Raw genomic sequence first — 10,351 nt, forward strand, 5'->3', positions numbered from 1 at the left:
CAGAGAGCTTTTCCCCTGACTTAGCCATGCAGTTTAAAACTGCCTTGTAGCTTTAAGTTTACCTTTGCAAAAGAGAGGGGATCATAGTCAATTAGCTCCTTCTCTCCTTGCAAAAGAGAAAGTTTTGTTGTTTTTAATGTTTTGAAATAGCTTAAATTGAGATTTCTATCGACCCATTGAAAACTCAGAAGCACTGGCAATGTGTTTACAAGCTCCCTAGTTCAGACAGTGCTGTGAGGCTTTTCATAAACTTGAACTCTCATCGCTGTGGACCGTGTGTCTGTGTTTGTAGTCAGCTCAGTGTACAGCAGGCTGAGTTTGATCTATGACTTTTAGATTTCCTTCTGCCAGAACTCATGCAGCATGGAGTTGCCGATGCAAAAATGGTGACCTAGAACTCTTTGCGTGTGTGAGTATGCCCGTCCCTTGATTTTGATGGGCCCTGAGCTTTCAGCCAGAAGAGCAGTATAATTGCTGGATCTGCTCCATCATGCCTTACCATGCAAAAAGTGTTTTCCATTCATTGTGTTAAATTGCAGAAAAAGTTTGTTGTGTGTATTTTATGATTTCTTAGATATTTGCAGATGCTTTTATTGTTAGTTGCAACTCCAAATGATACTGAGTGTGGTTCCCAATGGTTGTCAAAGGCAAAGACAGAGACAAGTAGAGAAAGACAGAGAAACAGAGAAAGTGGCAGATAGAGAAGGGGAAAAAAAAGAAGGAAGAGGAGGCAAAAGACAAAGAGAAAGAACATTTGTAGAGAAAAAGCATGGCCATAGTTGCCCCCAGGGTGAATTAGAAGCAGCTGATTATGCCTAGAGCTTATTACCTGGGGGTGAAGTAGCCACAATAATGTAATAGTTCTTTAAGATGAGAAAATGTAACTAGGAGGAGAAAAAGAGCCTATCCCAAATGTGCGTCATTGGGACTAGTGTAGGGCAGAAAGGCTTAAGTAAGTGAGTTTAACTTGCAGAGAAGACAAATGAAGACAAGGCCGGTGCATGGAGCGGAGAGTTTTATATAGAAAGAGAGGGAGAGAGAGATTTCTCTTCCCAAACAGGAGGAAGAAGTAATAGCCTGCCTTTGGGCTGTTGCATACATGCAGAGTGTGATGAATCACAGCCACAAGGTTCTGTATGTGCAAAGTGAAAAAATACAGCACCTAAGAGGGGAGTCCCTCTTCGACCTGATTTCAGACTAGTTTCAAGAGATCAGGGGGTGATAAAAGTGAGTAGTTGCAATAATTCTTACTGTTATTGGCTGCTTTATAACTTTGTGTGCTTGCTTATATGGCTATCGCATTTAAAGTGTACACTGAAGTAGATGTCAACCCCCTAGTGATAAAACAGCAGGGCAAAAAGATCCGGCCCTCTGGGCAAGACTGCTAGCGGCCTTTGATCATCTGAGGGTAAAATGTATTGGCCCCAGGAGCGTAGCCAAGTCATTTGCAGTGTAAGAGGGGCCTAGAGTTCCACAGTGCTCGCTGAGGTTCACTGTTGTTGCAATTCCCTTGCTAGTAAGCCTCTAAGCCTTCTGAGCATGTGAAAATGATTCAAAGGGCAGATAGCGTGGTCTGGCACGTTCCATACTAACGAGTGAAGGTGTTATCAGGCACTCTGCCTGGGAAGCGAAGTTGTTTACAGGAGGCTGTGCCTGAGAACCAAACACTCCTAGCCTGTGCTGAAAATGCTTGCTAGTGTTGTGCTGCCTCATGGGTAACATGTATGGTATAAAACCCATTTAGCCCAATGGCTCGTGGTTCAGAGAAGCTGTCTGATCCAACCATTAGGTACGCCTGTGTGCTGTAAGTTACCCAATAAAGTCTCCTTGTAAGTAAAAAACAAAAAACAAAACCCTCGCTGGAATCCCAACACACAAGCGGGGCTAGAGCACCTCACCCACTATCAAACCCTGCTGTTAAAAGCAATGAGGGCAAGTATGAAAAAGTCAGTTAATATGACCAAGGTGTCTGAAGTGCTGCAAGCTGCCACCGAGGCCCCCAGAGCGTACTTGGAGCGTCTTTTAGATGCCTATTGCCAGTATACCCCCCTCGACCCAGAGGCCTGAGAAGACGTGGGCGAGGAAAAGAAGAAGACCCGGCAGAGGCAGAGGATTCTTAGGAAAGAGCCAGTGTGCCCAGTGCGGACAAGATGGACAATGGTGGCATGAATGCCCAAATAAAATGAATCAAATACACAAAGGAGAGAACCAAAGGGGCCAGAACAGGTGAGGGAGGAGACAGCTTGGTTGGCAACCAAACTGGCAAATGCAGGGGTCTGTAAGAATGTATGAAAGAGCCCCCTTTATTGGAATGGCTGAGGCCGAAAGTCTTGAATAGGACAGACCGGGCCCCCTTAATCTCGGCCCCGAGAAGCCCCCTGGTCACTGCCACTGTGAGGGGCTGTGACATTGACTTCATGATTGACACTGGAGCGGCATCAAGAGCAAGCAAACGTTAGCCTTAAACAAGAAGTCCAAACACTGGGCAAAGTTCTTCAAGCCCAGCATCGTTTTGTCTTAGAAAATAGGTCCCAATTCCCATCACAGAAGTTTATCCTTTCCAACCAGGAGATGAAGTATGGGTTAAAGAGTGGAAAAATGACCCTTTAACTCCCAAGTGGAGAGGACCAAAAACGGTCATACTTTCCACCCCCACAGCCGTGAAGGTAGCTGGAATTAAACCCTGGATACATTGGACACGAGTCAAGAAAGCAAAGTGGGGTGTGTGGACTGTAGCTGAAAATCCTTTAAAAGTCATTCTAAAGAAACAGTAAGAAAACTCAGGCTAGACCCTACTGTGGGCGCACCTAGAGACCGCCCACCCAGCATACGGTCAGACCTGCAACTGGAGAGAATTGAAGAAGGGGACTAGACCCTACTGCAGCTAGCCAGGTGATAGCTGCCCGGCGTACGGTCAGATCCCAAAGAAAACAAAACATGCGGGTTGTAGTAGTAGTAGTGTTGTGTTGTGTTTTTTTAATAACGTGTACTAAAGGGGGGTCTGCCCCTGGAGGGGGAAGTCTGTCCCAGCGATTCGCTGATAATTACTGGCTTCACCTGGCTAACATCACAGGAGTAGAACATATTTGTTTGCCAAGAGATATACCTGCAAACAGGCTTTTTTATCTTTTTCTCCTCCATCATTTAGGCTGTGAAGTACACCAGACGCTTTGTTGTTTTAATTTGACTGATAATAGTAATGCTGTAAATGTTCAAATCAATAATCTGCATAATATAGTGGCTGACATAACAATGGGACAAAACAATTGGCTAAATTGGTTAACCTCTTAGCTCCCAAATTTTAGCTGGCTTAAAGCATTGTTCATCCTAATTCTACCAGTGGTGTTCCTAGGGATACTCTTATGCCTTTGCATTCCTTGTCTTATGCACTGTTTAACCAATCTGTTTTATGTCTCGGCTAATAAAACTGCCGCCCTCTACGCTCTAATAGCCCAACAGAAGGTTAAGTAATATGTCTGTTATAAAAAGTTTTGTATTGTGCCTCGCAGACTATTATGAGCATTCGCTTATCAGAAATGCTATAATTGTAATAAAATTATGTATTTAAGGGGGGAAATGTAGTAGCAATGTAGAGAGTCAGACTAAGTAGCCTCATGCCTCATGTTTTTGCTGAGCTCTTTCTCCCTCGAATACATTTTGCAAGCTAAAGAGACGCAGGAATTTCTTATCTTGTCAACAAGGCTAAGGTCAGAGTTATCATGTTCTCTGCTTATCATGCCCTATAACCCATTTCCTGTGCTATAAACAATTGTGCTAGAAGAGGACATGCTGAATACTGCAAAACCACACAGAAAGGGGAGAGGGAGCTTTTTCCTATGTGTCATAATGTCTATAAAAACAATTTGCTGATGTACCTCAGGGCTTTTGGCACTTTGGAAGTTATTCCAGCCATAAAGCCCGCACGTTAATAAAAAGAAACTCTTTTTCCTTCATTCCGTGGTCTCTCTGACTCTGATTTCTGCAACATCCCCAGTTTGAGAAGCTCCCACTGAGAAGCCCTGTTTGAGTCCAATCCTGTAGCCAACTGTGGATCCACCGGATCGTTGTTTCATCTAGCCCACTTTGAGCTAGTTTGCTCATCAGGATGTCATGGGGCACTTTGTCGAAAGCTTTGCTGAAGTCAGGGTATATGATGTCCACAGCACTCCCACAGTCCACAAGGCAGGTTACCAGATCCAAAAATGAGATCAGATTCGTCTGGCAGGACTTGTTCTTGACAAATCCATGTTGGCTTCAAGTAATCACTGCATTGTTTTCAAGGCGCTTACAGATGGATTGCTTTATCATCTGCTCCAGAATTTTCCCAGGGATTGATGTCAGACTGACTGGTCTGTAGTTCTCAGGTTCCTCCTTATTACCCTTTTTGAAGATAGGGACAACATTAGCCCTCCTCCAGTCATCTGGCACTTCCCCCGTCCTCCATGATTTCTCAAAGAGAATAGACAGTGGTTCTGAGAGTTCTTCTGCCAGTTCCTCTATTACTCTAGGGTGCAGTTCATCTGACCCTGGAGATTTGAACTCATTCAAGGTAATTAGGTGTTCCTTGACCATATGCCTATCGATCTCAATCTGCAATCCTGCCCCTTCAGCCTGTATTTCGCCTTTGCCAGGGGGGTCATAGACCCTCTTTCGGGAGAAGACTGAGCCAAAGTAGGAATTGAGCACTTCTGCCTTTTCTTTGTCATCTCTTGTCATTTTGCCATCCTTATTTAATAGTTGAGCCACCATTTCTTTCCTCTGCCTTTTACTAAGCACGTATCTGAAGAAAGCCTTTTTGTTCTTTTTAGCATCCCTTGCTAACCTCAGCTCATTCTCAGCTTTAGCCTTCCTGATGCCATCCCTGCAATTCTGTGCTACCTACCTGTACTCTTCCTTCATTGCTTGTCCTTCCTTCCACTTCCTATATGTGTCCTGTTTTGTTTTCAGGTCATCTTTATGCTTTTTGTGAAGCCACATTGGCTTCTTCTGTTGTCTTCCTCCTTTTCTTCTTGTTGGAATTGTTTGCAATTGTGCCTCGAGAATTTCCTTTTTTAAAAACTACCATCCATCTTGGACTCCTTTTCTCGTTAGAGTTGCTTGCCATGGGCCTTTACTGATCATTGTTCTGAGTTTATTAAAATCGGCTTTCCTAAAATCCAGGGTACGCGTTTGACTACGCTCAGCTTTTGCTTCCCTTAGAACCAAGAACTCAAGTACAACATGGTCGCTTTCCCCCAGAGTTCCTGTATCTGCTGCTTTGTTCACTAAGTCGTCTGTTGTGGTTGGGATTAAGTCAAGGATAGCCGATCCTCTAGTTCCTTCCTCTACTTTCTCTAGGAGGAAGTTAACTGACACACAAGTCAGGAATTTCTTGGAGGGGCCATGTTTTGCAGAATTTGTCTCCCAACAGATATCGGAGAAATTGATGTCCCCCATTACTACTACATCACGTTTCCTTGAAACATTGGCTATTTGCTTTTCAAACGTTTCATCCTCGTCTTCTTGATTGCGTGGCTGGTAGTAGATTCTGACCACCAGGTTCCTTTTATTCTTTGCTCCATTTATTTTAACCCAGATGCTTCCGATGGGGCTCCCAAGCTCATCCTCCTGGATTTCTGTGTAGAGATATATCTTTTTAACATATAGTGCAACTCCACCTCCCTTTTTGTTCCTTTTGTTCTTTTTAAACAAGTTATATCCTTCAGTTGCTGTATTGCTGTCATGGGAGTCTTCCCACCAAGTTTCAGTTACACCGATCAAGTCATAATTTCCCTCCCATATTAAGAGTTCAGATTTGTCCTGTTTGTTTCCCATACTCTGGGCATTAGTGTATAGACATTGAAGACCGTGTGCTTTGTAGTCTGGCTTTCTTCCTACATGTCTGTGAAGCCTATTATTGGGCACTGTTAGAGCTGTTCTCTCCGTTCCGGTGCATGCTCCTACGTCCATTGTTACCCCCAACTTTACATGTCCCTTCCCCGTAGGATTGAGGTTAAAGCCCTCCTGATAAAGTGTTTCATGCTGTGGCCAAACACATTCTTCCCAGCTTTTGTGAGGTGCAACCCATCCCTTGCCAACAGCCCATCTTTCAGGAAGTATTTGGTCCCAGAATCCAAATCTCTTGTGTTGGCACCACCTTCATAGCCAGTCATTCACCTGGAATATTTTTCTTTCCCTTGCTATCCCTCTTCTGACTACTGGAAGGATGGATGAGAAAACTATCTGGGCCCCAAAGTTCTTGAGTTTCCTTCCCAAAGCTTCAAAATCTGACGTGATTTCTTCATAGCTCCACTTGGTGGTATCATTTGTTCCCACATGGATGAGAAGAAAGGGAAACCTGTCAGTGGGCTTTATGAGTGCAGGCAACCTTTCAGTCATGTCTCTAATCCATCCTCCCGGGAGACAACATACCTGGCGAATCCACAGGTCTTCACGACATACTTGGGTCTCGATCCCACGCAGCAAGGAGTCTCCCACTACTACCACTCTTCTCTTCTTCTTCTTGTAGGCCTGGATTTCATCGCTTCTGCTTGACTGACCTTCAGTCTCTTGCTCGCTCTCATGCGGGGTCCCCTGTGATTCTTCCTCTGCAGGCTGTCCTCCAGTCTCATCCTCAAGTACCTGGAAACAGTTCCATAGTTCCACTGCTTCCACTGGTGCAGAGTGGCTTCTAGTTCTTCTGCTCCTGTCACCCTTTTCCAAGGGGTATCCTCTACTTCATTTTTCCTCGCCTCCGCAGTTTCCTCTTCTGCCTCAGCTTGCTGTTGCTCTTCTGGCTTCTGTATTTCGTTTTGCTGCTGTAGTTCCACCATTCTGTCTAAGAACTCTTCGTCTTCTCTTCGACACTCGCCGCTCCATTTCCCTTACCTTTTCATCCAACAGCGTGATCAGCTTGCACTTGTTGCAGGTGTAGGCCATGTTGATCTCGGGCAAGAAAACAAACATGGCACAGACCTTGCAGGTCACCACCACTGGAGAGCCTTTCCCTTCCATACTCTCTATTCCCTTTATGTTTCTAGCTTTTTGATGGTACGGGGATAGCCTGTGCTTTGTTCTCTATTCACTGGAGGTTACAACAGAGTCCCACTGGTATGGAAGTGTGTGTTACAAGAAAAAGAAACTGAAAACAAAATTTGTTAGGGGCCTCCCCCTTGATCTCTCTGCCAAACTCCTGTTTGCTCTCCCTGTTCGCTCGCTCTGATTGCTTGCTCTCCGGGAGCTTGCTTGCTTGTATAGCCCCTAGACCAGCTGGAGCAGCTTCCTCTGCTCTGCTCAGCTAGGAGGCAGGAAACAGACTGGAGCTCCCCACCCACACAACTGCTGGGAGTTCTCAGGCCACACCTCTTCAATTCAATTGGAGTTCTCAGGAGCACATGGTGAGCACACGAGGGCTCAGACTGGAAAGGACAGTCATAGAATCATAGAATCATAGAATAGTAGGGTTGGAAGGGGCCTACAAGGCCATCGAGTCCAACCCCCTGCTCAATGCAGGAATCCAAGTCAGAGCATCCCTGACAAATGGCTGTCCACCCTCGTCTTGAAGGCCTCCAGTGTGGGAGAGCCCACCACCTCCCCAGGTAATTGGTTCCATTGTCGTATTACTCTTACAGTCAGGAAGTTTTTCCTGATGTTCAGCCAGAATCTGGCTTCCTGTAAGTCCCCCAGGCTTACTCCAGCCTACTCACCACTTTGCCTTTGTCTCCTCTTCCACTGCTTATTCATAAATGTTCTGGAGTTAGGAGTGATCAGTGAAGTGGCCAGATGTGCTGATGATGCTACATTATTAAGAGTGGTTGAAACAGAAAGGGATTGTGAGGAGCTGTAATGATCTCTCCAAACTGGAAGAATGGTCATGAAAATGGCAAATGCAGTTCAGCATAACCAAGTGTAAAGTGATGCACATGGGGCAAAGCAATCCTGACAATGTATACGCTGATGGGATCTGAGCTGGCAGTGTCTGACCAGGAAAAGCATGTTGGTGCCATGTTAGAGAGCTCAATCAACATGTCGCCCCAGTGTGTGGCTGCTGTGAAAAAGGCATGTTGGGGGTAATTAGGAATGGAATAAAACATAAAATGGCCAAGACCAGTGATAGTAAATCCACTTGGAATAGTGCGTTCAGTTCTGGTTGGCCTCAAAGAGGATACTGTAGAGTTGGGAAAGCTGCGGACAAAAGCAACCCAGTTCTCAAGGGGCTGGAGCGCTTCCCTGGGAGGAAAGGCTGCAATGTCTGGCTTACAAGGGGAGACATGATGGGGGGGACAACATTATGCCTGGTGTGGAGACGGGGGGCAGGGAGACGTTTTCCTCCCTCTCTCGCAATACTGAGACCCAATGAGGTCATCCCATGAAGCTGAATTGTGGGAGATTCACGACAGATAAAAGGGAGTCCTCCTTCATGCAGTGCATTGTTAGACTATGGAATTCTCGACCAGAAGCTGTAGTGATGGCCTCTCTGGCAAATCCCTATATTCTCATGTGGCTCAACTGTGCCCAGTAGAGTATCTGATAAGTTGGCACCATGCTGGGCAACCTGAATAGGCTTATCTGGCTGCCTATACATTTCTGAGCCCAATTCAAGGTGCTGGTTTGACATCCTTATATGGCTCAGGACCGCAATACCTGACGGCATATAAGTCAGCATCTGAGGCCCTCCTCAGAGGGCCTTCTCCCAGGGAGGTTCGGAGCATGGCCACAAGGGAGAGGGCCTTTTCAGTGGTGGCACCCTAATTGAGGAAAGCTCTTCCCAGTGAGGCCCACCTGGTGCCAACACTGCCATCTTTTTGGCACCGGGTCAAGACTTTCCTCTACTACCAGACGTTTGAAGGCATGTGATGGGCTTGTTATGCACAGTTGTTTGGGTTGTGGTTCTTTGGATGTTGTAGTTGTCTTATGTTTTGGTTTTTTAATGAAAATTTATTTTAGCTGTTTTATATTTTGTATGTTTTTAATAATTTTGTTGTAAGTTGCCTTGGGTCCTGTCAGGGGTGTTTCTGAGCACAGGGAGTGGGATAGCACTCCAGATTCTGAAGGAGAACCATCAGACATGGGGGGGGGGGGTGTTTCCAGGCTAGTCCAGATATGAGTAGGCCCGCTTCTCAGGTTACAAACGTACAGATGGCTGAGTTTGAGGGTGCCTCCTCACTCCCCCCCCACCCATGAGAGGCAGTGAACAGGAGGTTGACCTAATAGATGCCAGGCACAGGTGCAGAGCAAAGAGAGAGAAGGCAAGGGCGGAACGTAGACGGTCTACCCAATTGGCCCTGCATGAGAAGCTGTGCTTAGAGGCCTCATGCGAAGAGAGGGACCTCCCTCCCTTGTTAGGCTAGCGAGGCCGCCTCCCTTTTCAAATGGCAGGCAACTCTCATAAATTCCATTTGGATGCCCTGAAGGCATTCCTTGTAGATAAGAGAGTTTCTCTGAGAATTTGCATCTGTATGACCCTGTGAAGTAATGGATTAAAAGCTGTAGACTGAAGCCTCTCCTCTGTGTATGTTTGGGCATTGAAGTGAAGTGGGGGCTAAGGGAATCGTGACAGGTCCTTCTTCAGAGAAAGGAGTCTAATAAATGAATTATCAACATATCTTTCTTTTCCAATACACTTTGAAAAACCTAAGCTCTGTTTTAGAATAGGTTCAAACTGGTTAAGTCTTTTGAGATGCAAGTTTAGAGTTGTTAGGAAGGTGAATCCAGCCACTAAGTAATTTTCTAAATTGTTGGCTAGGCGACTGACATCAGAAATGGAGGCAATTATTGGGCAAAACAACAATCAGTCTCTGCTTAGGGGCTGGCTGCTCCTGAACTCAGGACCCATAAAAATAAGAGTTTGCTCATTCCTCCTGGAGAGCCATAGTTTATACTATCTAACTGGGGGCCATCCTCTCTGCAATGAACTCTGCATATGCTCTGGAACCCAAGGGTCTACACAAGTAGGTAACATGTGACTAGATAAACTAGATTGACTTCTTGATTTTATTTCATGTGTCTGTGTGATTGTTGCCTTCCCTTGTTTTTTCCATTTCCTATTTCCCTAAATAAACATCGTTTTAGTATTTGGACATTTGGCTGTGTGAATTTGGCAATTCTAAATGGGAATTCTCACTAAACTCTTCCCTGTGCAAAGGACTGCATGGTTACATTACCACTTGTGTTCCCTATATTTTTACAAGTATTTGTTAAGTTCTGTGTTTCTGGGCTTTGGGCAAGAAAATCCAAAGCACCTTTCTTCGTATTTCATTCCTAGGGCTGGGCTGGAGGGAGGGGACCTTGACAACATTGCTCAGAAACTGCCCAAGTAGCTGGGCAGATTGGGGTGTGTCAGGAGTTTATTCCAACTGGTGCCAGCCCACCA

General features: G+C 45.5%; 1 long non-coding RNA gene across 1 annotated transcript in view; it reads right to left on the bottom strand.

Annotated features, from left to right (window-relative positions):
• Positions 1-252: 252 nt before the first annotated feature.
• LOC146351847 (uncharacterized) overlaps positions 253-10,351 on the bottom strand; it is a 1,244,848-nt gene continuing 1,234,749 nt past the window's right edge. Inside the window, exon 3 of the long non-coding RNA XR_014787475.1 lies at positions 253-391. This is a non-coding gene — a long non-coding RNA (uncharacterized LOC146351847). The remainder of the gene's footprint in view (positions 392-10,351) is intronic.

This window comes from Heloderma suspectum, chromosome 2, assembly GCF_057233095.1.
Source record: "Heloderma suspectum isolate Gila_16-S chromosome 2, 16-S_ref, whole genome shotgun sequence".
In the NCBI taxonomy this organism is placed as follows: Eukaryota; Metazoa; Chordata; class Lepidosauria; order Squamata; family Helodermatidae; genus Heloderma; species Heloderma suspectum.